Source organism: Athene cunicularia (genome assembly GCF_003259725.1).
Source record: "Athene cunicularia isolate RWA chromosome 2 unlocalized genomic scaffold, athCun1 chr2_part1, whole genome shotgun sequence".
NCBI classification, from domain to species: domain Eukaryota; kingdom Metazoa; phylum Chordata; class Aves; order Strigiformes; family Strigidae; genus Athene; species Athene cunicularia.
In genome coordinates, this window is record NW_020799095.1 from 22007232 (window position 1) to 22012877 (window position 5646).

Below are 5646 nucleotides of genomic sequence, written 5' to 3' on the forward strand. Positions count from 1 at the left end.
GTTTGAAATTACTTTTTAATTAAGGTGGACATTATTTCCCATTGTTACATTTTTTACTGTTAAGTCAGGAATAATAAAACTAAACTCTCATTTGCTTTTCAAGGCTGAGGATTCATTTTGCAAGATACAAATTATTTTGACATAGCTATCAAGAGATAATGAGGCAGCAGTGAAGCTGATTATGGAATGTCCTGTAGTGTAATCGTCTAACACAAAATACATGTTACTTTTGTTCACTTCCCCAAAGCAATTTTATTGCTTGAATTCTGAGCATCCTAGTAGTCAGTCCATAGCAAATCTTGCATTAGAATTCTCTAGTTAAACCGATGTACTGTGTTTAGTATTCTCCCATGTTGTTTAGCGCTAAAACTTAGCTGGGAAAACTAAAGAGAGCATTCTATATACTATCCGAGGAAGAAGCATTTAACTGTGCTTAACTTTGTCCTCAGTTCTATGTGATAATTGGCCCTAATGCAGAAAATCTACTTGTTACTTATAAGCTATACTGAAATAGATACAGTTTCTAATTATAACAATTAGGATAAAATGTAAATATTAAAGGCAGCCTGTTATGAAAAAAACCCTCCATAGACAAAAATATTATTTTCAAGTAACTCTTCGTAGTGGTTTTTATAAGGAAATTTCACTATAATCCAATGGAAATCTAGTTAATGGGTTTAGATGGAAAGTTAATTTAGTATGTGGTTTCATACTCACCATTTTCAGTGTTTCTGCTTTTGTAAAGAGAAAGCCAGGAAGAACTGAGAGACAACCCTCTCTGGCTTATGTGGAGGTATACACTTCCAAAAGGTTGATTTTTAGTTCTTTAAGTGCTGTTTCCAGGATGTCTCCCGGTTGTCTCACCAGCATTTCATAAGCCTGTAGGGAATTGTATTGCATGTATGCTAGGAGCTATGCAGAAAGAAACAGTTCTACCTAATCCACAGTTAGACAAGACAAATGAGCAGAAAAGCAGAACTCATGCAACAGAAACAGGAACCTCAGAGGCATCCTGAAAGTCGGCATCAGGACCAGGAGGTGAAAAGGTCTCATAATTCTCACTGTAATGTCCTGGTTTTTAGATGTCAAAATCTTTGTGACTCTTGATAAAAAATAATAAATAATTTAATTTAAGAAGTACCTTGAAAGCTTCCATCTGATTTTCAATTTTTAATTTTTAATGCAGCAGCTGATTGTCCCACAGGAACTGAGTATCTCCACCCCTTTGGTCAGCTCAGAGTGTCCGGGAACATAAACAAATATTCCATGCCTGTGCAGTGTTTTCCAGTATTAATCAGTGTCCATTGTGCTTATCCCAGGACACATTTTCTCAACAGAAATCCCTTGATTATTTGCTGTGCAGTCCAACTCTGCTAGTTCCATAAACCAAATCAAACAAACAAACAAAAAAATTTCAGCCATCATTACACAGCACCAAATTTGCACATGGAGATAGATCTGTAAAATCTGCTATAAATTCAAGGGACTCTTTTCACAGACATCCTCTCTTTTAGAAGCTGTAAATTTCAGGAAGGGCTTGTTATTACATGAATAAAAAACTCAACATTTCAGTAAGATCACTAAACTTTTTCATCTACTTTTCTCTTAGCTGGGTTAGTAGAATACACTTGCCTTTAGCTATCTGATCTATTGCAAGGAAAGGCTGCTACTCTTCCTTTTCCTTCTTTTTCTTTGCTTTTGAAAATCTATCCGTTTAAGGGGAACCTAATTATAATTAAACAATGAAATAATGTCTGCATTAAAATTATTAAATTCTAGGTTCTACTTCTTTTCTGCTTATATATTATTTTGCCAAGGCCATAGCTTTGGTTCTGATGTTATGGGCCCAGTCCAAATATCCATTGAAGTGATTGAGACTCTCCTTTTTTTCCAGTTGGTACTGGATTCTATTTTAATAGCCCAGTAAGGAACTAGAAAAGTAATTACTTTTATTAAGACGCTTAATTCAATGAAAAGACCCTTTTAAAGAACTTAATCTCGATTGGCAGGTCATTGTACCATTAAAAAGAAATATAGGACTAGGGCATCAGCAAACCAAAGTGTTGCTTCCTTGCAAGTGATTTTACAGTCAGTGCTAATGATTTAGTTCTTCTTTTGTGAATGATGTAACTTTTTAAAAATTTTAATCTATTATATCAGTTCAGCTGGGAAAATTGGAATGCTTCTAACTGAAGCATCACTTACTGTTCCATAGCCTTGACAATAACGCTGAATAACTTTTAGTAAGAAGGTGTTTTTCTAAGTTATTTTTTCTTAAGAATTAATATAAACCACTTCTTATTCAGGTGCATAATTTGTATGCAGATATACTATCTATGATTTTGACCCATTATTATAGTTTACAGCTTCTCAGCACTGTTTATCTCAGTATAGGTAACATCTCACTGCCTGCTTCCTGAAGACTGTGATTCATCACTTTTTCAGTTGGATTTCTGCACTGCTATCTAATGTCAAATATTACTAAAACCACATAACATCCTTACAGACCTTACAGATATTTAAAACAAAATACATACCAAAACTACTGTTATATTTTTTCCTAGCTGAGACATGATTATTAAGAAAATGGATTGGAGACTGCTAGAGCATTCTAACTTGGGGAATTTCTCTGTGTCCTTATCTTCCTTTTTTATATATATTTCAGAATTCTCCTTAATTTACAGCTTATTAAACTTTCAATTTCTCTTGTGTTTTCAAAATATTTTTCTATTTTGTCTTTGTGATTATTTAGTTTCTTAAAAATATGGAAAGTTAATATGAGTTATCTCATCTGGTTGCATCCCTCAGCTTTTCCTCTGGCCTCTTCATTTAAGGTCATATTTCATAACTCTTTGCATATAGTTCATTGGATTAATTTTTTCTAAAAATGAGCTTAAGGTAAATTTCTGTAGTACTAGCTAACAAAGATCTCTACATCTTCATATATCTAGGATCCAATCTGTAGCCTATAATGACAAGAAAACCTAAACAACCTTCTTCATGAATATTCAGTAAAATGGATTATTTGTTCCCAATGTATCATGAATGGCGCAATTGAATAACATCTAATTGATTAAGTTTGTAACACCTAATTAAAACTTTTAAAAGAGTGTGAAGGATTTTAGAAATATAATTGAGGTCTTTTTATTTGTTGTGGGTTTTGGTCAAATCAAAGCTCAGGATTTCTCCTAAATATGAGGAGCTTTTTCTTTAAGAAGGGGAGAAGCAGCTCTTACATACTTTGTCTTCTGATAAAATTTGCAAATTCGGATATTGTGGGAATAGCTTGGTCTCTCAGGCTGAGGAAGTAGCTCAGTTATTTAAGAAGTAGCTTTGAGCAATTAATTGTCATCTTTGCATATTAGAACTGTTGTGCTCAAAGATTTCTATTTAAAATGGAAATGTGTCATTGCATGGCCAGCTTTGCGAAAAGTCCTTAGTGGTATCTTGAAAAACATGTAAAGATCTGTGAGTCCCTGGGAAGGCCACACTGTGACTTTACAATAACTCATTGAATTCTTACAGGGATAGAGTGCTTGTAAAGGATCAGTTTCACATATTGTTCTTTCCATTTCTAAATGCTTCAAGCCAAGCATTACCTCTCTAGTGCTTCCAGTCTCAAATAAACCTTGCAATGGGTCTGTGTAAATTGGAATTCTTACTCTGGTGAAACTGGCTGCTCGTGGCTTGGATGGGCACAGGCTTTGCTGGGTAAAAAACTGTCTGGATGGCCGGGCCCAAAGGGTTGTGTTGAACGGAGTTAAATCCAGTTGGCAGCCAGTCACGAGTGGTGTCCCCCAGGGCTGGGTTTTGGGGCCACTCCTGTTTAACATCTTTATTGATGATCTAGAGGAGGGGATCGAGTGCACCCTCAGTCAGTTTGCAGATGACACCAGGTTGGGTGGGAGTGTTGATCTGCTCGAGGGTAGGGGGGCTCTGCAGAGAGACCTGGACAGGCTGGAGCCATGGGCTGAGGCCAACTGGAGGAGTTTCCATAAGGCCAAATGCCGGGGGCTGCCCTTGGGCCACAACAACCCCCAGCAGCGCTACAGGCTTGGGGAGGAGTGGCTGGAGAGCTGCCAGTCAGAGAGGGACCTGGGGGTGCTGATTGACAGCCGGCTGAACAGGAGCCAGCAGTGTGCCCAGGTGGCCAAGAAGGCCAATGGCATCCTGGCTTGTGTCAGCAATAGCGTGGCCAGCAGGGACAGGGAAGGGATCTGACCCCTGTACTCGGCACTGGTGAGGCCGCCCCTTGATTCCTGTGTTCAGTTTTGGGCCCCTCACTACAAAAAGGACATTGAATGACTCGAGCGTGTCCAGAGAAGGGCAACGGAGCTGGTGCAGGGTCTGGAGCACAGGTCGTACGGGGAGCGGCTGAGGGAACTGGGGGGGTTTAGTCTGGAGAAGAGGAGGCTGAGGGGAGACCTCATCGCCCTCTACAGCTACCTGAAAGGAGGGTGCAGAGAGGTGGGGATGAGTCTCTTGAACCAAGTAACAAGCAATAGGACAAGAGGCAATGGCCTCAAGTTGCCCCAGGGAAGGTTTAGACTGGATATTAGGAAGTATTTCTTTCCAGAATGTGTTGTTAGGTGTTGGAACAGGCTGCCCATGGCAGTGGTGGAGTCCTCATCCCTGGAGGTATTTAAGAGTTGGGCTGACACAGCACTGAGGGATCTGGTGTAGTTGGGAACTGTCAGTGTTGGGTTAATGGTTGGACTGGATGATCTTCAAGTTCTTTTCCAACCTAGGCGATTCTGTGATTCTTATATGGAAATAACGCAGATACTCCCTGCTTCCTGCCATGTGCATGTGAGTCAGCTGACAGACCAAACAGAATAGAGAATCGCTTCACTCATGCTGAAACCTTTCTCCTAGTCAAGCTCTAAACTGTGTGTCTCTTATGTACTTGGTCATTTGCTTTAATAAAATTTATAAGTATTTATCATTCCTGAGATTTCTGCTCTTCTAACTATCTGTCAAATTTAATTAAAAGTGACCACTGTATTGAAACATTATTGAAAGGAGAAATCCAACAAGTAGTAGGAACACCTAAACTTTTTTTTTTTAAGAAACCTGAACCTGGCTAAAGACAAGCTAAACCAAACCCCTTCCTAGTCATGCTATTTTTAGATCATATGTTGACTTTTAAGAGTTTATACATAAGGAATGCATTTTTTTAATTAGTTCTTTATTTTAGAGAAGACTTCCAGCTTCAGTTATTCCATTAGTTCCTCTTGATGATGTATATACTACACTGCACTACTTAATGCTATACAAAAGTACTGCTCTTCCAGAAGTGCTCCTGAATATTTTTAAAAACTATATCAAGAAAATCATAGCCTGCTTCCTGGTCTTCCCAGGTGTCCTACTTCATTTATTTCTCTGTACCTAACTAGAGCACTTTCCCTGTTATCCCTGCTTTCTGATTTCTATACTTGATACTTGTGTCACTGATAATTCTATGTTATATATGAATGTTTAGTCTGCAATATATTATTATTCCGTTAACTTCAAATAACTCATAGCAAGCAGATATGAGTAAGAGCTACATCTATACGGCCCTGCTAATCCATTCCTGAGGGCTACCCTACTAGTTGTTCTCTGCATGGAGCACATCTGTTCACATCAACATTTAAATTCCTTAGA